The 24,935-nt window shown below is 41.2% G+C and overlaps 1 protein-coding gene across 2 annotated transcripts in view; it reads left to right on the forward strand.

Moving 5' to 3' along the window:
• The window catches only part of CASZ1 (castor zinc finger 1), a 194,614-nt gene that overhangs the window by 112,897 nt on the left and 56,782 nt on the right, over positions 1 to 24,935 (forward strand). For both annotated transcript variants that reach the window (XM_075280011.1, XM_075280010.1), the window contains exon 3: positions 18,665 to 18,714. The gene's annotated coding sequence lies outside the window, so the exon portion shown is untranslated. The remainder of the gene's footprint in view (positions 1 to 18,664; positions 18,715 to 24,935) is intronic.

Here is a 24,935-nt window from a genome sequence, read left to right on the forward strand (position 1 = left end):
CTGTTCTGCAGCAGATTCAACTTAGAAAAGTGACAAATGGTTGCTGTAGCACATGTTCAACTGCTGGTGGCGCTAGCTGTCACTAGTCACAGATCCCTGCCTGTGGGAAAGTTTAGAGAGCTAGTGTGTCTTTAAATGCCTCCTATGACAGTGTGATAAGGAATTTGATGGCTTTATCAGAAATGCCAATGCTTTATTTAGCAGGGTGAGGCAAGCTACATTCTCAATCTGCTGATAAATTGTAAAAAAAAAAAAAAAAAAAAAAAGTCTAAAAAGGCCAGGAATGAACAGGTTGTAGAAGCGAAAAGCTCCTCTGTGCTCGGATTTCTCCACTGCTAGTTTTTTACCATAAAGAGATGGGATTTCAGGGTTTTCTAAATAGAAGTACTCCAAATAGTTAAAAAGCAGTGTATAGTTCTGTGACGCCAAATGTGCCTCTATATGTGGAGTATAAGCTTTATTCTTGGATTGATTTTTAGGTTATGCTCAGTCCTACCCATTGGCGATCACGATTTTCACATTAGCCATAGCCATAAAGGATTCTATTTTCCAATGACTTGAGATGAAAGTGGGGTTCCTTTATTATTAAGGTTAACGCCATGCAGTATTGTACTATATAGCTCATACAATTGTTAGGGAGCCTTCACATGCTTTTTGCAAAATACATGTGTAAAAATAAGACTCCCATTGACTTCAATGACATTTTACAGGCGTATTTTTACACGTGTAAAAAATATCATTGAAGTCAATGGGAGTCGTATTTTTACACATGTATTTTGCAAAAATACAGGCGCGTTTACGCCGTGTGAAGGCTCCCTTAGCTGTAGAATCCACAGTACATTAGTACATGCCACGACGACAGTCGTCCTGTGTTCTCCTCACCACTGGATAACTGCAGTTTAACTTACCGTAATGGTTCCCATTATTTCTGTGTAACACATCAAATATGAATTAGTTTACGCATTTAGAGGAGGCGGCGAGAAGTATCATATTAACTGATCAAGAGGGGACAGCAGCTGGTGCCTGGAGAGAGCGTCCCCTTTTATTGTTTGACGTATACACAAGTTTTCAGGAACACTCAAATTACTACTTTAGTCACCTTTCAAACACAAACCCAATCACACCCACACGCTCATAAATATTTCACACGGGTGCTGAACCTTTCAGATCGGTTTTGCCTCTGAATCTGCCCATTGTTTTCCTTTTTTGACTTTTATGTTGTTTAATAACATTATAGAGAGGAAAGATACAGGGCGGATTTATTTTACATTTTATGCCAGATTCTGAAATGAAATGTATGGGTAAAGTTGTAAATTTTCGCACATAGTTGTTTTTGTGCCACAATGTAGGACTTTCGGGGGTTTTGTGCCCCTCCATTGTCACTTTTCTGAAATCTAGGTGTGTTGAGGGCAACTTACATCAGAAACGGGTGTAAATTATAGCTCGGATATACTCCAGCTCCTTGCCGTCACAAATTTGAGTTTCTGGGGCACAAAGTGATGTGACTATGTGTGACTGTCAGGAACTCCCATTCTGACAGTGGACAGAAATCGGTGCCGAAACTAACGACAACGATATCTCCAGTCCAGGGGCACGTAACAGAAAAGCCGACAGTGTGCTGAATTCAACGCACTGTCCGCTTTCTAGTGGTCTATAAATCCGCATCTATAGGAGGACATGAAAGGACCTCTTTAAAGAGGACCTTTAACCAACTCCAACTCTTCACATCTTTCACTAGTCACCACTCCACTGACTCCGGCACACTTGGAATTGCTGCCACCATTTCTGAGAAGTCATTGCTGTTTTTCAGCATGGTTATGTTCTCTGCTGTTAGGTGGGCAGACCCTGTATTTCTGCTCTAGCCAAGGACCATCTGACTGTAGAAAACATATCTGTGCCATAACTAACTAACTAACTAACTAACTAACAGAAATGATTGCCCACTAAACAGGAGTAGTCGGGGCTAAAGAAAAACCAGTAGCGCACACCTGTTAAAGTATGCAATGAGTTGGAGTTTATAGAGATGGTGAAAGGTCCTCTTTAGGCTAAGGCCCCATGTAGTGAAACTCAGCAAAAAAAAAAAGTGCCGCTTTTCATTGCGTTTTCAAAGAGTTTTCTTTGCAGACTTTTTGCCCTTATTATACCTATAGGGAAAATGCCAGCGTTTCTGCAGATATAATTGACACACTGCGATTTCTAAAAACTCAGGCGTTTTTCTGCTGCATATTTTTTTCTGCAATGCGTGGATGAGATTAGTCAGTATCCCTTTCACTTTGCAGGTACTACTACGTGGATTTTCTATTAGATTTACTTCTCAATGTATTACTCAATGTGCAGTCTCCTACTTTTAGGACTTATGTACAACACTGTGAAAAAAATTCTTCATTTGGTGCTTCTGAAGACTCATCAGATATTACACAAACGCGCACAGAAGTTTTGCCTCACATATATTGTACCAAGAGAGTAGAATCATGACACGCAACACTGCTTGGAGTCAGTACACAGCTGCACATAGAGGGCATACTGCTCCCTGATCACCTTATACGATATACAGCAAGTGATGTTCTCTATGTCAGACCTCACTATGTACACTTAATAATTCCAGAGTTAAAAGTTTTTTAGAACTTTTCTAGACTTCTGGAATTTGCTAGGCATGATGGGACTTATAGTGCATCTAGTGAGGCTACTACATATCCACTCCCAAGTGTCAAGTCCCGTAAAAAAAAATCCCCCTCTATAATACAGTCTTGATTGATAGCTCAACATATGGCTGACCGTTTCTTTTTTTTTCATGTTCAAGGACAGGCTGTTCCAAAATTAGCATATGACATAAAAATATTTGGAGGAACATTTCAGAACTGACATTGCTTTTACATGGGACATGCGGAAAGTGTGTGAGGGTGGATACGGTAATATTTAGTGTCATTATCTTGCACTCTTTGATGAACTACAATCCTCAGCATGTTACCAGCTGGGTTTTGTGGCTTTACTCCCCAACATTTATTAGATCTAGATTTGGGTACATGGAGACCTATGGCCCATTTTGTCTCCAGTGATGAAAACTGTATTCTTACAGATGCACCAAATCATAGTAATCAGGCAGAAAATTGCACCTGCCATTGGGGACACAAGTGTGCAGCGAGGCGAGCAGCTGTGCCCATGTCAGGAGGAGGGACCCTAATTACTTAGATCGGACAGGTTAGCTTCCCCTGAATCAGGCTAATAGGAGTCAGATGGGATTAGGATTAGCAGCACAGCACAGAGACAGCGGGTAGCAGTTGATAATCTAATAAATATTCGGAGAATCCTCTAGTTTGAAACACTGGATTAACCGCAGCTCAGGAGGGAGGGCAGAGAGCGACAAGTGCTGAAAAGTACAAAATGCACAGGATTCCACAAAATGGTTGTGTACAGTGAAAGTGACAAATGAACCGGGTGCTATTAAGTGATCTGCATTATCTCAGCAGACTGCAGAGAAGATGAAGCTGCCGTTTATAGACTGATAGAGAAAGTAAGTGGAAGTGACAGGGTCAGCCGTGGACCCACCCATGGAGCCACCATCATAATAACAAAAATCCCTGCCCATAGTTTCCAACACAGTGGGGATTTGTGGGACAAGAGAGCGTAGATTTGAGGCAATGTCTGGGAACAGATTCCCTCAGGAAGGGAATCCCGACCCCTGCAGAGTGAAAGAGAGTAAATAGTATCGGAGTCCGCAGCCAATAGTCAATACCGGGGGCCATGCGGTACAGGCTGAACATGGGGAGGTAATGCTGGCATTGACTGAACCTTCACCCCAGCAGGGGACGGACAAGTGGCTTTATATGTTCTACACTAATGGGGCGTTCCTTATTTACTAGGACGTTCTCACTCTATAGTTAAGGTGTTCTGATATTTCCTTAAGAAAAAGGAAACGCACATATCTCACCATCAGGGTTATGAAGAGCCGTGCTTCTTAGGAGAAAAGATATTTTATTACAGTCAAGTCGATGTCATCCTTGGTTATATCCAAGAGAGGAGGCAAAAAGATCATAAGAGCTAAACTAAGAACAAGATGTGCCTCATATCAGCACTTTATTTTACAGCCTTACAAACTGTTCCACTGAATCCTGGATTGAGGGTATTTATAGACCCAACTTGAAATGCGCTGGTAATAAGTGACTGTATACAAGTCTTTTATTGGGATCAAAGGTATATACCTGTATTAATGAAGTCTTGGCTCTCCATATCTGTTATTTGTACCCATGAATTTATATCTATGCGATATTTCAGATTTATGCAGAGTGGCCTTGAAGATTTGGACATCCAAAAGTTGCAACATTGGGGCAGTTAGACGTAATCCAATGGTCCAATTGTGGAGTTACACCTGAAATAAAGTGCAGAAGTGAAAGCCATTTGCTGAGAAAGGCTTGCCCTTTGCAAAAGTTTAAATATTAAAAGGAAGATCTCCTTACATCCTGATGTTAAGGGGGAATCCATACAAGCACAAATTGATGTTGTCAGAGTGAATGCACCTTTAACCACAGCTCTGCCCTCCTCCTCTCTTCCTGCTAAGAGCTTTTGGTCGTACATTGATGGTTTAACCAGGAGCCCTGTCATGTTATTTATAAGCATCAGTAAATATCGATTGAAATGACACTCATACGTTTGGAGAGAGGGCTGCCAAGACAAGGCAGTGACTTCAGATGTTAGAAGTCAGTAATCGAGAGGCAGCCGTCGTCTTTTGGGGCTGATCAATGTATTAACAGATATTAATACTATCGAAATCTTCTTGGGTCGGGGTGGGGGGTTGGTGGGAGCACAAGGTGCTGGTAGATTTTCCTTAGAAAACACCTTGCTGTGGTTTTCAGCTGAAACTATAAAACCTACGGAAAGTTTTTATTTTCCTTGGATAAACAAAGAAAATTAAATCAATCTTATAAATATTCAGCACTCAGTTATTTTGCTCCTTAGAAATCATATAATATGCATTTAATCAATAGGAAACTAACCAGGGCTTCCTTTTAGAGAAAATGTACGTTTACGCCTAAAAATAACCAGCTGATATCTGTAATGTTCTACCACAAAGTCCTTTTAATGAGCTAACAAAACCATATAATATGCTTTTACTTGCAGTAATGCTCTGTTTTGTCTTTTTGCTCCACTGCCAAATAGCTGTCAGCATTGATGCTGCTTTACTTTAATTTGGTTTTCTGTTTCTCCAGCCATGTTGGGTGGTAAAAAAAAAAGTCCTGACATGGGTCGTTCTTCAGGATCGTGTAGCTGGTGCTGGAGAACTTCCTTCTAATGGCTTGACTTGTTGAGAGACTACTTTCGCCTGGTTGTTGTGTGGGCCTAGGAGAAACAGGGGCGAGCCTGGGGTAGCCATGTCACCTTTATATATGGGCTGTGTGAACTTGTACAGTTTTCTAGTAGCGTCAGTGGTGGCAACAAGGAAGGGTAAATGATCAGAAGGTTACGCCACCATTCTCTCATTCATGGGAAGGTAAAAGGGTACCTGGCCAATAAGGTCCAAAATGATCAAGTATAATAGCAAGAAACAACTACAACAGGGTGTCCCATTTTAGTATTTGCTGTGTAATGTTCTCTGCTTAAAGAGGGGATTCTGTATTTTTAAGTTATCTCTTATTGACAGGACCAGTGGGATCGATTGCAAGAATTTGGGTGCCATTCCCCAATCGGAATGGAGTGACAGGACGAACTTGTGCATGACCACACATTCATTCTCTACGGGACTGATGGAGATAACCAAGTGTTGTACTCCAACAGTTCTGTAGAGCTGAATAGAATGGCCATGCAAGTATGGGGTTTGGACCAAACCAATATGGCTGTATTCCCCTGTAGTTATTTCCAATCTACTAAACTACTTCAATGGATACATATGAGATTTGAGACTATAAAGATAGCCCGCAGATATCACAACATGAACGTGTGTAAGAGGGAGGATCAGACACTGAAACTGTAACTTGTTGTTTGATAATGCTAAAGGCTCACAGTTCTTATAAGATTCAGCGCTGTCATATTTTAAAGATGTAAGAGGGTAAATATGTGTAAAGCGGTGAAAACTGAAGGGAAGTGAGCGATCATTGCGGGGCTCCCTCTGGACAGCTGCAGGAGACACGAGCACGGCCGCTGTCTTTGTGAAATTCCCGCGGGTGGAGGGAGCTGATTTTCCGCTGTTAATATTGCATCCGTTGATGAAGAATTCGTTAGGATAATGGAACAAAGCTAAAATATAAATGACTCTCTGTCAAGAAGCATCTTTTTTTCTTCTTCTTTCTAGATTAGCTGAAAGTCTTGGGATTTACCTTGGTCCAGGCCTACTAAGGTGCGCAATGTCTGCCGCTTGGAGTTATTTTATTAAAATGATCTATGAACATAATATGAGCAGAGTAATGTACAGGAAAGCTGGCGACAAAATAAAAGGCCGCAAATCTCCAATCTCATCTGTGTGGGGCAAATAACATAGTGTCCATGTTCACAGATTATCTCACCAGGAGGGCTGTATGTGCGCCTCAAATTAATGTATGTAATTGATTGTTTAAGGGGGAACATCATCCCCGTCTGTACACAGTAAAATCTGCACTGAACAGATTTGTTTGCTTTTCTCAGATCCGACGTCCTGAGGTACCGCACTGCTAAGTGCCGCCACTATACGTTATCGGGGCATTGTGCCAGGATAAACTGGAAAGCAGCCCTATTGGTAGTAGGTATTTATGGGCCCTTCTTCACATGAATATTGTAACACATGGTATTTAACAAAATCACAATGAAGCTCATCCATCTATAGCATCAGTCAATAAGTACAATGCGTATCTCACTAGTCTCACATCTGTGTCCTCACTGATCTCTAAAAGATTGACATTTGCGGAGGAATTTACCAAAGTATCGATACATTTTTTTTTTTTAGTAGGTCTATTAAAGATTATGTATCAAATCTGATGGATTATTGGACATTATAGAAAAATATGTAACAGAATTGGTTATATTGGTAATATTGTCCAAAATTCTAATAAAAATTTCTCATAACTGGATGGCTCTGCCAAGTGTGTTTGCTTGTATCTAGTCTTACATACACTTTTGTACAGGAGTCTCAGATTTTCCGGATTGCTCGACTATAGCTCGACTATAGTGGATGATGATTCACTAATAAGTACAAGCTTCCTTATGTGTTATATAGGAAAATTACACCGCAAGTTTTAGCGATGCATCACTCAGTGGAACCACAAGCATCAGAGAGACGTATAAGACATAGTAAAGAGTTGTGCCGTTTTTTAATGCATATAGTGAAAGATGCTGACTTTGCTGGTTGCCTCTGTGATGGTTAAAAAGCATTGTAAAAAAAACCCATTCTGACCGCTTCTGCCGGAGCCCCATTTCACAGACAGCACTCGGCACTTGTTATTTTCCCTGCGAAACAAAAGAAGTTTTTGAAAGCTTTGCAAGCAAATTTTACACTTGGACATTCAAGTTACAAGACCATCTTTTCTGCTCTGCGGCACGTTCCTTGCTGCGTCCTGTCACAGTAAAATCATCTTCTCACAGCCCCTGTGTGCCCCTTTTTACCCAGAGAGCGCCGCATTGAGGCATCCCCTGTGTGTTCCCCTTTATACAAACAACACCATTTTCCAGTGCTCCAGCAGCGAGAGCCACCGCTTGTAGTGGTTTTGTTTCCTGGAAGAAGAAAAGATGTTGAGTTCTAACTTGTCACCTTCATTTTTCCCCTGTTACCTACTTCATCATTATCTTAATCACCATTGTGTTCAATTTGAGCGTTTTCCTTTTCACTGCTTCTGGTGTGTAATGTGCTGATGACAGTCACCCCAGGACCTCTTGCCTAGGGAACATTGCTGTTAGGCCTTTGCCCTAGACCCTCACCACCCTCTGTGTCACTTTCAATTCTTTGTTTTTTTTCCTCCCTTGTTTTTTCTTTTCTTCTTTTTTTGTCTTTTAACATGGTTTTACTAAAAAGTTTTTTAATCAATCAAGTATGAGGCAGAAAATTGGCTTTGTCACGGCTGGGTTGTGGGTCGTGTGACAATCACACAGTCTCTTGACAGCTTCTGAAAGGCAGAAAAGGGATATGGATATTTTTTGAGGAAGGCTCTGGTTTCCATGACACCACTCCATGTCGCCCGTTCCCCCAGCGATTCATTGGGCTCTTGGGGGTCTTGCACTTTACAAAAGTAACAAAGCTCGGTGTGTGCTTTTTTTTTCTCCAACAGAGGGATGTAGGAGTCAGGCTGGGGAAGGGGTGCATTTTGGGGGCGATGGTGAATGCTATGACAGCTGCCCCTTTTTTTTTGGCTCTCGCTCCCCTTTCGGGCGGCACACATCACTTACAATAGAGGAGTCTGCTGTGTGAGGCTACCGACTACTGGAAGAGCCATCTGTATTGGAGAAGGAAAAAAAACAACACCTGAGTTTGATGAAACGGTTCCGTGAAAAATAAATCTTCCCATCTAGCTGCGGTTATCTAGTACACAGGCTGCAGTTCACACTAGACATTGCCTACCAGTTGAGCTTTACAGGTTTACCTAGAAGAGAAACAGATCACACTGTAAAATGGTAATTGAATTTTCTAAGGCAGATCTAGCTTAAATATGCTAAGTGCTTTTAATTTGGTTAGTATTCCTCAAAGGTCATTTAGAGGGGACTCATTTTAACACTATAGTAGCCAGGAGGCATGGCGATCTTGATGACGGATGAGAAGTCACTTGTGTGTTACCAGTCTCTTGCCACATTAATGTGCTGTCTACCTGCTAGACCCACCTCTCACTTATCACGTTTCCCCACTTTTCCCTTCTCTTCTCCCCTCGCTCTCTTTCTCCTTTTATAATTAATGATTAGTTTTAATTGGTTTGCTTAGGCAGTCTGACAGCAAATTAGCTAAAGCAAGCCAGCCGCTGCCAAAATGTGATGTGGGATTGCTTCGCTCTTCCAGTAGGTGAGGGAAGACGGAGGACAATTTTCCTTCACTTTTTTGGTGTTTGGGGCTCTTGTATCTTAAGCTGCCTAGTGGGAAGCTGCAAGACTAAGGATGCCGATTATTGCATAGAATTGGAACTATAATAAGGCTGGGTTCACACGGTGCTTTTTTTCCTGAAGAATGTTGCGTGGGTCAGTAATGAGTAGCACATGTTACTATATATGCCATCTGAATGTACCACCAGTACTCCAGAAATCCTTAGTTTCATGGTCATTATCATACGATAATGCAACTACAAACTGCATGCGGCTCTAAAGTAAGAAAGCGCCATGTGAACCCAGCCTAAGACATTGCAAACACGGAGCATTTTGGCCATGGCGGAAACACTGCGGAAAAAAACGTTCCGTTTTACATTACTTGCAAACTGAATGGGATTCTAGCTAATCCCATCCATACATTGCAGAAAAAAATCTTCAGCGGAAATGTTGCAGTTTATAAAAAACGTGAGCATTTTTGGAAATTGCAGCATGTCAATGATACCTACGGAAACGCTGTAGGTATAACAGAGGCAGAAAGTCCGCACAGGAAAACTGCATTTTTTGGCTGCGGCTCGCTATGTGGGGCTGTAGCCTAAAGGTTCTTGTCTAAATATGTAAAAACTAGAAATCCATCCTTTATAATAATACCAAGTAATGTGGTAAGGAGACTTAAGTGTTGAGGCACACCTTTATAGTAGCTACTTTATGGATTGCTGACATCTTCTTTACTATGGTTGGTTCGGCAGAGGGTTAATAGGATTCCTTTATATAGTAATATCTATGAGTTCAGTTAAAACTCACCTGTATCATGTTTTCTGTCAACATAGCTGTATTCATTCTTGTTTTTTGCGGGACAAACTTTATTTTTCAATGGCACCATTTTGGTGTACATAAACTTTTTTTAACTCTTTGTGGGGAAATTTAAAAAAAAAACTGCATTTTTAATGGCATTCACCTATTGATAACATGTTAACGTTATTCTGTTAGTTGATACAATGACAACAATTTTGTTATGTTTTACTACTTTTGCTCTTTAAGGGTACGTTCACATGGCGGAATTTGCATTCCGTGTGTGAACACTTCTATGCGGCTAGCTGTGACGGGATGCCGGTGCAGTGTACTGGCATCCAGTCATAGTATCCTGCTCCGGACTAGGACTGAAGAATGGGCCTAATTGGGAGGGAGCCTCGTGCCGCTGAATCCACGGCACACTAGTAACTAGTGGAAAAAAGAAGCAAGCAGCTCCCATTTGAAGTCAATGAGAGCTGTTTTGAGGCGGATTCCTCATCAAAATCTGCTCTAAAATACTCCGTGTGAACATAACCTAATGAATACGGCCTCAAAATCTTCACCAAAAAGATGGCTCCCATTGAAATCAATGGGAGCCGGTCAGGTCTTTTTTCCAGGAGCCGTTTGTTCCGGCTACCAGAGAAAACAGACATGCTCATTCTTCAGGCTGATTTGTGTGGTGAATCGGCCTGAAGACACTCCCTCCTCCCAACTAGGCCCATTGTGCCTAATCCGGAGCGGAGTGTGTAACTGGATGCCGGTGCAGTGCACCAGCATCTACCCATTTTTTGGTCCAGAACCTGAGGCAGTCTCCACCTCAGGTTCCGGACCAAAAAACCCCATGTGAGACCAGCCTAAGGCCTCCTTCACACGACTGTAGTGATTTTTACAGTACACAAAAACATGTCCACATGTCATCAGCCATCACAGATCCGCAAAAAGACCTATATGATCCCCGAAACTTGTAGAACATGCTTCATAATTTGCAGTCCTTGTATACGGCACAGATGCACAGCTACAAAAACTGCAGTTGTGTGTATGTGCCCATAGAAATAACATACATGTGGTTTTTTTTACAGTTAGCAAAATAGTGTGAGGGCTTGTGTTTTTGTGGGCCAATCTATAGTTTTGAAGGTTACTATTCTGCGGTACTTTTCAACCACTTTTTACTCCATCTTTTGGGGAGGTGAGATGAGTAAAAACTTGAATTACTTGTTCATCTTTTTTTTCTGCTTTCATTGTGTGATATAAATAACAATAATTTTATTTTTACGTTTTAGTACTAGTTTACTACACTAAAAAAGAATGTGTACCAATGTACAAAGACCCAACAGAATTGTGAGAGGGACATGTGGTAGTGTTTATTGGCACCTTATTGGACTACATACAACTTTTCAATTACATTATTTTGGGGGTTATACATAAAAAAAAGCAGGATGGTGTGTGGGAAGCTTTTCCCGATAGCACCATTTATACAGTGGATGGAGGAAGTTGTTAAATACCCCACCGTCAACCCTTCTAGGAAATCTGCTATATTTTTGTCTTTTTTTGGTATAACAGAACATGTGGCCATCACTCTAGCACCGAATCATGCCACCAATTCTTATGGCCTCTAATGGCCAAGGGCTATGTAGGTACTTTGTGTACAACTGGCTGATGATCCAACACAGAGAACATTAGAAGCAAAGTGAAGATGAAATAATAGGGGCCGGTGATAGATGGAAGGAGGATGCTGGTTTTATAGATCATATTTGATAGGAGGGAATGGGGTTGTTTAGACAAGTAGCGGAGGCAGAGGACAGTATAAATGAGTGTCATTATTAAATAGAAACATACAATTTATCTCCGATACTTGTTGGCTGTACTCAGTCTTTGGTCCTGCGGTTGGAATCAATCACTTCTATGTATGTTATCATTTGTAAACATGTGCTCCACACATTATCCACCGGACTGTAGAGATGCAGGTTTTTCACATTAACCCTTTTCAGTTGCCAGGGCTTGCCTATAACATTGGCTTTTAACATACAGAATTCTTTAGATTCATAGGTTATAATAACAGTAATGAAATGGTTGTATGAAACTAGCAAGAGCTTATGGTGGATTTATGTTGTATTTGGAGTAACTGAAGTCTTCACTTGTATAATAGAGGGTTTTATATACAACTCCCTATATACCTTTATGATAAAATTATTCATTCTCCAAGATGGACCAGTCTGATAGAGCCAGGGAGCAGTGGAAATCAGATCCAGTCCTCGGGCATATATTGAATGAATGGGAGCTGATTTTAGGAATAGTTGTTGTTTGAGACCACAAATATTTGTATGCAAGTGGCCTGCTAGTGTGTGACTCATAGGATGCAAACCTGGTCTGTACTTACACTCCAGTAGGTATATGGGCTAGTTCACATGGGGTTCCGCGTGAACACATTCCGTCGCGGCAGTGCGGCATCCCGTCGCGGCTTTCCGCTCCAGATTAGGCCCAAATGAATGGGCCTAGTCAGGAGGGAGCGTGGCAAGGCGGACATCCATGGCTGATTCAGCCGTGGAATCTGCCTGAAGAAAGGGCAGCTTGCTTCTTTTTTCCATGAGCGGGAACAAACCGCTCGTGGAAAACGGAAATGACTTTGGTGGTTTTTTGAGCAGGATTTTGACGCGGATTCTGTGTCAAAATCCTGACCATTTTGCCCCATGTGAACTAGCTCTATGTCTTCACCATGAAATATTATTTGTAAGGCATACAGCAGTGTCTCTATGAACACAAAGTGATTATAGATTATGATGCTTTCTCTCGCATTTAGGTTGGACCACCACAATGACCCATGTCACCAGCAATACCTGTTAAATTTCAGCCATTACAGCTGACCATTTCTTGCCAAATTCCTTGGGAAATTGGCAATTCTTCACAAGTGTTTCCTATGAGAAAGGGAAATTGGCAAGCATTGTGCAAAACAACTAAAGATTCAACATGGTAGGGTCTATAACTTTCTTTCCTATACCTATGGCAAAGAAGCCTTGAAAAAAAAGTTATTTTTTTTTCTCAAGTCAGATTTATTTGCCCAAAAATTGCAAATTTTTAAATTTTGCATCGCTTTTCAACTTTTCTCAGAGGGGGTTAATAGGGTGCAGCCATTGCCCTTGCTTGATTTATCATCATTTATGCCACTTTTCTGGCATAGGTTTCTGTTTTGATGCATGGACCACAGATAATGCTCCTAATATATGATGAGGTGTGCACTGAAGACCTATCTACCAAGACCTGCATGGAAAATCAGTCCTATGTAGCAAATGCGATAATGGTTTGGGTAAACTAATTCTATTCAGCATGGCCACCATTTACCTTGTGAAGTCATGGTCTCTTATCTCATCATGCCCCCGAATCCTCTTTACTTCTGAAAGTCTGTAAGGATATCTGGATAAATAGGAAGAGACTTGGTTCGCGCAGAGAAACCCAGTACCCTTCACACTCACTCACATATTCACAAGGCTTTGTGCCTTCTGCCTCCAAGCAACTTTAGCTGTCGTGTACACTGTGAAGTCAGATGTCCCAGGAGCACGTCTATACATCAAGCGGTCAATATGGCTTCAAAATAGCAATAACTCCTGAGAGGCATCTTCGTGTCTTCTCGCCACTACTGTGCTGTCTCTCACAGAAGATCAAATGGATATAGATCATTTACCATCTTTAAAATTAATTATCAAGATTGTAAATATGTTTTATAATAGAAGCTCATGTACGTACATGCATCCTATCTAATAGCCATTTCATTCGTGGCTCCTTTCGGCAGAGTCTGGCTGGGGAGAGTTGTACAAAGTTGTCTTTCCAGCGGGTTGAAGTTTCTGTGCATTAGACTTATCGTCACAGTCAGCAGCTTGAGCTTTGCTGTGTGGAATATGTTTTGCTGTCTCTTTAATACTTTTTTTTGTGGCATTGGAGGGGTTAGGAGACAGGCAGAACATTTGCTGCTTCCCCAGCATCCTCTCGGAGAACTTCACTCCCCAATTGTTATGTGCGATCGGATCTGAAAGTTGCTCTCTAAGCTTCTTGTCACATTTTGACTTAATGAAGTGCAACTGAAGAGGGAATTTGGGTTCATCACGGCAGTCGCACTGCGCTCCCTTGTTGTCAGAAAAGAGGGGCGGTTTGGGACCGCAACGCAGCGCTGCAAGTCGTTATCATTCCGGTCAGTCTGTTTAACACAAAATTAAACAAAGAACTAATTAGTGCCTCATGAATTAATAAATGCACAGTTGCTTGGCTAGAAAAAAAATAAAAAGAAGGGGTAGCAGGGAAGAAAGGCTGAGAGTTAGTGGCTCTGTGTCTTTGACAGGGGACGCTTTATAATGGTGACATGAATCAAGTCTGCAGACATTCTAACGTGCCGTTTTTTCAGCTTAGGCCTACACAACCACTAGAGTTTTATGTGCTGTGTGGACATTGACAAGAAATGAAATTTTTACAAGTGATGATGCCTGGAATGACTACTTTGATATTTCTTTCTTTTCTTCCATGCTTTTGTAAGTGATGTGCGGGGGCTGGATGCCATGTTATTACTGTGGCAGCTACCAGGAGAAGACCTGGTCAGTCTATAGTAGTGGTCCCCAACCTATGACCCTCCAGGGAATACTAGGACCTGTAGATTCATTGCCGATGGTTAGTAGCCCTTATAAAACTACCAATGTTTAGTGGGAAATGAAGTTTTTTTTACATTGGATTGGCATAGACTGCCTGTCTATAAGCTACGCTGACATATCCGCTATAACTCAGCGATATCCACAGTACACCGGTCAGTAAAATATGGATAAAGAAATTATTGGATCTCTACTTCTAATCCGATTTACTTTCCCATAGAGGTCCTACAGAAGGAACGCAGAACTGACCGTATACAGAATCAGATCGTGTAGGGTTTGTTTGTTTTGTTGAGTGGTGTAGATATGTGGGTATGGGTATTGTCACCAGTCTGGTGATGGAGTGTATGTGTATAGTGTCACTGGTAACGCTGTGTGCTGATGGAGTGTGTATTGTCAGGGAATGCAGATCTCACTCATTGCTCTTCTGCAAGGAGGGGGCTGTGAGAAGCGGGGAGGGGGGAGGAGGGAGTCCATCCTTAAGAGGACATGTCAAGTGCAATTAGTGTTATCTGTCTAAATATGTACTGGGAACACAGCATACAAGAACAGGTTTCTATAGCTTTAATGGAGACATATGCAAGGTCATATTGCCTCATAAAATCCCCCAATCTGATTTTAGGATTACGCATTCTCAGTAAATTGGCGTTATTCTACTTGCATCACTGATAAGCCACAGCTGAAAGACACACGAGGGGAAACAAAAATCTGACAAAACAAATGTATGCACCGTGGGATGAGAAAAGAAGGATGTGCAAGAAGATATCTAAACTCCAGTGAGCTGGACATGGGGCAGATATACTAATACTGTCTAACTTTTACAAAGGATAAACTTAGACAAGACAGTCTAGTCAAAGAGAACAAACTATGTTGTGTTTTCAAGAATCTGACATGAAATGTAACATCTGATGCAAATCCCTATACGGTTACAAGGATGTTCAGTATGTTGTGCCGCCAATACTAGGATGCCTTATATTACATTAAACTATGTCGGACATAGCCATCTTTCATCCTGGGGTTCAAGCTTCAGTTAAAGTCCATCTTTCTAAAAGTTGGGCATAAATGTCACTTTGTAGCCCAAGAACCAATATGGACGTGCATTGGATGGGCAGTGTAAGGGAATTTCAATCATTCTCAAGACTCTTGGACAGTTAGTACCAAAGTGAGCAAGATCAAAATACAAAAATACATATGATCGTATATAATATAATGACTGTCTGGAGTCCTAACTGTCCATCTTATGGCTGAGGTATTTCTCATCCAGGGATTGCTCTGGTTGTGGTTAACTATTGTGGTACTGACAGGATTCTGACTTAATGCGGCCATATTGGCTGTTGTATTATGTATATATTTAGTGACACTGTATCTGTTCTTTGGGAGATGAGCAGAGCCAGATTTCAGCTCAACAATTCCTTCCAACTCCAAAGACATAAACTGATGTAATGGCCCCCAATCCTCTCTAGCCCAAAACCTTTCCAGTCCCATGGGTCAGTCGGAAGCCACAATGACATAGGAGGTTTCTAAGTCAGCAGGATTCATAGTGCGTACCTAACCTTAGGGTCTGTAGAATTGAACATGCCATCCAATGTATAGTAGATGTACATTACGCTTGGTTTATACTTCATCTACTAATAAAAAATGGGTAGTGCACAGTATACATTATTCTTTATCGCTACCAGGTACGCCAAGACATAGTGCTTACACCATTGTATATTGCGTGCATATGGCACACACAAAGTCATGTCGCTAACTACATGGCATTAGTTAGTGGTTTGTGCTCCTTACTGTGTCTGGGACAGTAGGAGACTGTGTAATCCTTAACCCTCAGCCATGAGGGGCACTTTATGGACTGAGACATGTTCTCCAAATTCTAAGTAAGTGAAAAGAAAGAGTGAGGGCGGCAGAAAGAGAATTTTTAATCCCCTTCCTTCTGTTCCTGCGTGGCAGCAGGGGACAGTGTGACTTTGAACACTGAGGCAGATTTCTCTTCCTTAGATCTGCTCTGCTAAAAATGAATGATACTGTGGATCACATAGTTCAAGGGATCTGTTGTGAAAGGAAGAGGATTTGGATTAGCTAATTATTGACAACTGACACCCAACCTGATGCTATAAATTTAGCAGCAAATCCTTCCACCCCCCCCCCCCCCCCCCTAAAAGTTTTCCTCTGTCAGATCTCTGGAACATATGGTGGTAAATAATTCAGTGGCCTCTTCCTGAGTGTAAGGAGGGCTGGAGATGAATAGAAAGAGGCTTTATCAACTGAGCTGGTGACATCACAATTCAGTGAGGTCATAGACATTCCTCCATGTGGCACAATCCATTGCTGCCATGTGTGTCATTGAATAAAACAATAAAAAATAAAAAAAATTCTGGGAATTTTACAAATAGGTATTTAAAAAAACAGGCATTTATGTATTTTAGTAGTGTGTATTTGGGGAAAAAGTGCATAGTTTTCAGTGAATTTTTTTTCAGGTAAAACATATAAGGCCTTATTCACACATCTCTAGACACATGAGGTCCATGCTATTCACATAGAGCCTGCACCCGTCTCATTTGCAGTTGGTGTGCTGTCCGTGGTTGATCCGCCTTTCAAGTCTGTGAAAAGTGGATCAAGTTCACTCATGGTTTTATTTTCTATATTTTGCGTGTCTCTGGGTCCATGAAAGACGCAGACGCCACCCATATGTGATAGGCGGACGTGTGAATATGTTTAATATGTAAAAACTGTAGTCGCTGCAAAAATAAGAAAAAAACGCTGTAAAAATGTGTTGAATTTTTTTGCTGCAATTTCCAATACGGGTTTTGTTCCCTTATTAAATCTATAGAAAAAAAATTGCAATTCCGGAGCTAAAATGAACATGCTGTGTTTTCTAAAATGTTTTTCCGCAATGTGCGGATGAGATTAACCAAAATCTCATTGCTTTGCAGGTTCTGAAATACACAGGTTTTTTTCTCTCTGCATTTCCGCAATGTGCTAGGTTCACACTTGCGTCTGGTATCTGTCCACTGCCAATTCTTTTTTTTTTAAATTAAGACATACGGTTATGGGCGGGTTCACACCAGTGCCCGATCTCCGCTTTGTGGGTTTCCGTCTTCTGCGGGCAGGAAACCTGGCATTCAGTGTCCGGCTGTGAGCGTCTTTTGGTCTCCACAGCGAAACTGTTTTTTTGTTTTGTTTTTTTTTAACTGGACACAAAGTCCTGCATGTCCGACTTTGTGTCCAGTTAAAAAAAAAAAAACGGTTTCGCCGCAGAGACCAGAAGACGCTCACAGGTGGACACTTTTCAAACCCTTTGAAATGAATGGGTTTGAAAACTGACTCCCGGTTTCCGTCTCCTGTCCAGTTTCTCGGGGAGGAAACGGAAACCTGCAAAGTGGAAAACGGGCACAGGTGTGAACCCGCCCTAAACAGCATATACTGTGGTCCATCTTTTTTTACGGATTAGTCAATGGGTGTCCATCAAAGAAAAACTCTCTTTTTGCGACATGCGTTTTGTTTTGTTTTTTCCCTTCTTTATGCGGAGTGTGCGCAGAGAAGAATTAACAGATTATGTCCACCTTCCATAGACCAGACTGTTAAAAAAATGAAACGGATTAGTTGCTGTCCATCATGTATTCTTATTTTTTGGATGGAGCAAAAGTACTGCATGTCCAACTTTTATCTCCATCCAAAAGAGCAGATATCAGCCGGAAATGGTACAAACAGACACCTACGGATGGTTTTTAAACCCATTGAAATCAATGAGTTTTAGAACAAACTGTTTGAAATCCTTTGTTGAGGATTTTTAGACGGTAATAAAAACTGATTTCATGCAGAGACAAACACCAATGTGAACCCAGTCTTAGCCCTGTAAGTCTCTGTACCTTCTCTCTGTCTCTTTACTTTCCTCCATCACAGCCCGGTCTGCTATGTGTGTGATAATACACCATCAGCTCACACGTGTTTTATCCCAGCTGCTGGCCACAGGGATTCTCATACTGTATGTATCTGTTTAACACATGTTTCCTACTGTACAGCCCCACTCCTACACACACTGAATCAAGTCCTGATGTCCTGCACGATCGCTGTATACATCTGCTGTGCACCCCGGCACCTGCGCCCCTCCTGTAATATTCACTTGACACCTGTTACATTAGGAATCTTGTGTACAGCTGCCAAGTAGACACTTTATCACCTCTGCTTGCCACATGCTAGTGTATATACTTTGAATATCTATGTACAGGCTGTGTTTTAACCATTGCTTATACATACAACTGATGCCTATTTTTTATCTCAATTAGGATGAAGTGAAGGCTGGAGCAGTGAAGGGTTTGGGGCATCTTTATACAAGGTAAGACCCCTGGATAGTCCAGTATATTATATATATATATGGCAGCCTTCCATCATCATAACCACTTGTTGCTTGATGTCTCTACACAGGATTGCCCATTACAGGTTTGGTCTTGGAGGCCAAATTGTTCAGTAGAAAGGGAGGTGATTTACGGTCCGACACACATACACACACTCTGCTCAAAACACTTTTTACACTTTTGTCGCTCAACAGTTCGGATCATGACATGTTTCTTGTGTACAGTATAGTCAGACATCATGTAATGAACAGTAAAAGAGGTGTTACTGATGCTGGACTTTGTTGTCCTGTACAAGGACAATACACCCCTGCACAGATGTCATCAGGACAGTGAGGAGTACCCGGGACAGATATAAAAAGTATTTCCATCTATGTTTACCTCCATGTCAGCGGCAGTGCACAAGACAGGTAGTATATTTCCACTGTCCGACTTCTGCTCCAACTCTGACTACTTCATAAATAGCTGACAGCCATGGTCAGCTAGTCAAATTCATTAAAAAACAGTGATTGAATTCCCGTGAACGTCAGTATGTAACAAACTATACATCTAATTATACAATAGCAATAACTGTATAATATAATTAATCATATCATTTATTATATCTAATCATTTATTTGGAACCTGGAGTCGGTAACTTTTTTCTTACTCTGACTCCACCCAAAGTTGATCCCAAATCCAGCTTTGATTCCACAACTCTGACTCCAACTCCACAGCCCTTGTTACAACAGAAAAGTATTAAAAATGTACCTGTTGATCAGATGAGGTCTGGCTGCTGAGGCAAACACAGATTCCTGAAAAAAAAAATGATGGTGGATCTGGATTCACACGACTCTGGTGAGAAATGGCCATGGAAAGAAAAACATGGTTCATTTTTCCTCAGCCTTTGAGATCTTTTTGGGACCCATTTTTACAGATCCCTCATAGATTTAACATAGTCTATCATGGGATCGATGAAAACGGAAAAAGATGGGGACAAGATGGGTCTAATTTTAATGGACCATCAAAAAAAGGAAGGAATATAAGAAAGGGCCATGTCCCAAAGTTGCATCACATTTTGACTCCTCTATGTCAAAATTTCCCCTAATGTGCTTTAAACACAGTGGTTTTTCGGTTTGTGTGAATAAGGCCTTAGGAAGTATCCATTCATTCACTGCTTGCAGCTCCAAGTAGAGCCAAACAAAACCAATCCAAAAGGGCACCGCACTGTTCTGGATGAGTCTAAACATGGAGGTCTCCGCATCCGCAACTTTTAACACATCACAATGCTATAGCAATATATGAATGAATATGTATTAATGTTTAAACTCCAAAATGTATCTTCAAAAAGTTCTGCATTAGGAGGTTTATTAGAGTAAATTAATAAGAAATCATTGGAAAATAGGATTATCCCAAGTAAACATTCTTAGCAGGTGGCCCATTGTGCAGAGCATGCCCCCGAAGTCTGAGATAGGTAAAGACTCTTCGAGACCTCTTGCAGCCTGTGGTGTCAGATCCCTTGTTTCCTTTGGTCTTGCTAGTGTCAGGGGTTACGGGTGGATCAGCAGTTTATGTAAATAGTTGCGATGTAACACGCTTAGGTCTTGCAGGCTGTTCCAAGACATCCATCATCCTCAATGCACAGAAGGGGCTTCCAGACATTAGCAGTATGTGCCCAGGCATGAATCTTTTTGGTTTTCATTTCGTCTTTTTTACATTTTGATGCCCAACTGTGAACCACTATTCTTTGGTCTTTTCAACTTCATATAGATATGTATATAAATATATATAATGTGCACCCTCACCGTCTTCTCCCATCCCATGTAAACCCCTCCCTAATTCACCCCTCCTGCTTGTTTAGCTTTCGGCTCCTATTCTGACTTCAAAGCCCTCCCCAATCATTGTCTGCAAGCTCCAGGCAGTGGCCTTGAAATAGGAACACAGAGAGAGCACACCACAGGTCACATTAGGGCATGGTGCCTGCCAGTGTGAATGGCGGCTCTGAGATTTTTCCTATTCATTGTCCTGGATCCTAGTTACCTACCTCTACCCCTGTAGCCACCGCAGGGTTCCTCAGCCTGACTGTGCTGTAGGACTTGGATCTACTCAACTTTTAGTGCTCTGTGCAATGCAATTCATTGAGTTTGTACAAACCTAGACGTAAGTAGTAGAGAATGAACAATCTTCCTAGATTCCTATATAGCTGGAGAACATAGGAAATATATCACATCAGACTTTTACTTAACAGTTAGGATACATTCATGTTTGCACCTTCATTTCTGTTCTACTGGTCCATCGGATGACCAAAAGAATGGATAAAAACTGATCGGTGACGACGGGCACGAACGGAGCTCAAGGGACCCCTATTGACTACCATAGTTTCTGTCGGGCATCTGGTGTATTTAATTGGAGTCACTACATGAAGTCGATCTTGACAGTTCCACACAGAATGAACATCCGGCACAGATGTAAACATAGCCTTACTCTGTTTTACCCATGTGTCCCATGTACATGTAGTGACAATAGGATCTGCTGGTAAAACATATTTCTATATTCTATTGCACTTTATCACACATTTTTAGCAAAACCTGGTTACTTGATGTAGGGAGAAAATGGTGCAATGATAAGTATATTTGTACAAGAGTCTTGTGTTAAGCAGACAATGTACTTGTGTAGTTATTAGGAGAATTAGTATGGAAATTCCACTGATTTATACATACATAGCTTTGTCTCTTTGCTCTTCAGCGGTGTCCTGTGGAGAAGAGGTTGGAAAACACAGAATTAAAGATTATTAGATAATGGAGACTCAAAATAATATAGAAAATTCTTGATAATTGCTGCTGCTTATCTCCCTTTAACTCCATTCAGACACTAATAGCCCCCCCTGCTATGCAGGAATACTTTCCGGTTGGCCTTTATTGTGGGTTACTAGCCCAGATAGAGGAGAGATACAAGTCACATTTTATCAGTTCACAATGGGCTCATTAAGTCCAAGAGTTAGGAGATGGCGAAAACGGTGAAATATGGGAAGCTGTCTAGTCCTAGTAAATGGGTTTCCTCCCCCCCCCCCCCCTCAGCTAAACTGCCTTTCACTGTGAAAATCCTTTTTCTATCCATCTCGAGACAGACTGCAAGTCACATGACTCAAATTATACAAGTCTATAAACAGGGTAGATGTATATATGTTCTGTGAGTGAGACAGTTATAAAGCAGATTCTCTCCTACTTACTGTGTGCAACGTATGACGGCTATGAGAGAGCTATTAACTACAGCTATAGCATGCAGTAAATTTGGATAATATACTGATATACCCACATAAAAAATTATTCTGCTTTAACTGCAGCTTTTCCACCACTACTGAGTCGTAAACCATAAATGCTCCACTGACCAAGTTTGAGCCTAAATCCGAGTTCCTGTTGCTTTTTCATATCCACACATATATCTTTGATGTTCTGTAAAGCAAAAATAATTTAAAATGTTAATGTTTGGTAAAAAAAAAAAAATACTGAATAAAATGAGAGATTCTGGAAAATGTATTTTCAATATATTTATCGTTGATTAAATCTCTTTCATATGAAACAATGACTGGACCAAATGATGAATTCCTATGAAAACTTGTTCCCAATCACTGTCCCAGATGTCTTCTTTGAGCAAGGCTCTCCTGCCACTAGGAGTTTGGAGATACCTATATCAAACTCCAACTCCTTTCTAACGTCTAGGAGCCCAGACAAAAAATTGTCACTTCCTTGAACCCTGTTATTCCTCCCTAGTCCACAGTCTAGTGTCGGATGCCTGACCTTATTCAGCCATCCTTTATGAAACGTAGGAGTTTACTACCCACCTTCTCCTTTCAATAGCTAATGTGTTTTGCACCCCATTACTGTTAAGTCTTTATTCACACATCATTGTTTTGTATCAGTGTTTATTAGATAAAACCAGGACTAAAGACAACAGAGATTAAGTATGATGGAAAGATTTGTTCCCATTCTGTGTTTATGATCTGCTCCCAGTTTTGGCTTACAAACACTGAGCAAAATACTGATGTGTGAATAAAATCTAAGACCTGAAACAATTTCAGACCACACTATAATAAGATCCTTATCAGAACAAACTATTGAGTTTAGCTATGTGAACGGAACCTAGATCATTACCTCTGGCATTTATTATTATTACATCAAGGCTCCTAATGGCTATGACCACTGGGAAAATTTGGAGCCACTTTTAACCCCTTACGCCTTTCTAGAATCCGCATTGGTGACTCCCAAGTTTTTACCAGGTTGGCATGACGCCTTATAAATAGCCAAGAATATAAAAAAATAACTGAGAAACCCTATGGATTAAGCATGATGCTAGTTAAAAGCACCAAATTCATCCGTGTGAATATACCCTTAGGCCGGGTTCACACTGGCTTTTTTGGACTGGAAATTAATGAGGAGGCCGCCTCAGATTCCGGTCCAAGAAACGGCTAGCCGCGACTGGATGCTGGTGCACTGCTGTTGCGGCATTCCGCTCCGGATTAGGCCCAAATACATGGGCCTAATCGGGAGAAAGCCTCGCACCGTGGACGCTGCAGCTGATTCAGCTGCGGAATCTGCGGCAAGAAGGGTCATCTCGCTTCTTTTTTCTACTACTAGCTAGTGGAAAAAATAAGCGAGTGGCTCCCATTGAAGTCAATGGTAGCCGGTTTTGGCAGTGGATTTTGAGGCGGATTCCGCGTCAAAATCAGCTGGCAAAAAACTCAGTGTGAATGAGCCCTTACTCATTCAGAAGCTATAGAGAAGTATCTAAGGAGCTTATTGAGCAGTTGCTACTGTTCAGGGTTAATCTGCTGTTAGTACATGACCTGGGGCAGTTTTCTATTGGTGTATACATAGATGCCACAGTGTAAGATCACAGACACAATCCACATTGTTTGCTCTGAGTTAAAGGCCGGGTAGCCTGCACTTGCTAAAGGAGGTTTATATCAAGCGTATTACGGTAGAGGAGGAGGAACAATAAGTTGCTTTAATGAGACAGCATCATGCTGTGTGTGTGTCTGTGAATAAACAGAGTGCACTCATAGACGCTGTGCACAGTGTTGGCCTGGTAATATATGGTGACCCACTTTCCTCTGGTGGGGTCAGGAAAGTATAGCTTGCTTCCTATAAATAGGTGAGATCTGCACTTCAGGAAACTGAGTGATGTATAGAATAGTTAGTGTCAGGTTAGGTAAACTAGAATTTCCATTGTGATACTCTTTCTCTTTTGCGTATTGTCCTATGAATTTTCAGAGGTCTGCTGGTCTTCTCCGTGTCTCTATCCCCTTGTGTTCTCCATCACCGTAGTGGGTATATACCTCTACCAATGGTCTGCCCAAAGATATATAAAGATGGTAGTATCATTGAGGCCTTGTCAGACATAGCCTACAGCTTGCCACCATGCTTAGTACTAAGCCTCGGACTAAGGCCCCACTTTGCAGAAATGCAACGTTTTGGTTGCTGTGGAAAAATATACGCTCCATTTTACAATAGCAGCAGAATGAATGAGAAGTCATTTCATCTCATCGTATTACTTTTTAGTTTTTTTGAAAATCGCAGCATTATAATTTTATCAAGATAATTGGGAGCATTTCCCCCATAGATGTAACAGGGGAAATAAAAACGTAGAGGAAATTGAAGCAAAAACTTGGTTTGTAGCTATGTTTCGATATGTGGGGTCTTAGCCTCAGACAAGTGGAATGGTTTTTTGCAGCAGACATAAAGCTATACGTGACTTGTAGAAATCTTCATGAGCAGGTCACTATATGTATTGCTGTATATTTCTGTGCAGCAGTATTAGTATCTTTCTAAGCCACTGAAGTGTATTTCAGGTAGTATGGCTTATTTCATCTGTATTCTCAACAATTAGTTGCAACCCACTAGAAGGTATAAGACAAATTCAAGGGTCTCCATAACTAACCACAGTATTGTGGATACACGACTGCAGGATTTTGATATATTATGTGCCATTGTTTGTCCAGCTGAACAGGAACTCCAGGTATCTGAACTTGCAAACATCCTTTTTATGTTTCTACTGATTTGCATGAAATCTCTTGTTGACTCTCCGACTTGTACACATGTAGTTTGTGTAATATCACGTGCTTAGAAATTGTTGATGCTGTTGCTGTTGTTTCTTAGACTGTTGTGTACGCCAGATAATTTCATATTATGTCACCATGGATTGTCTAGTTTACACAGTCATATCAGAA

This window comes from Leptodactylus fuscus, chromosome 6, assembly GCF_031893055.1.
Source record: "Leptodactylus fuscus isolate aLepFus1 chromosome 6, aLepFus1.hap2, whole genome shotgun sequence".
In the NCBI taxonomy this organism is placed as follows: Eukaryota; Metazoa; Chordata; class Amphibia; order Anura; family Leptodactylidae; genus Leptodactylus; species Leptodactylus fuscus.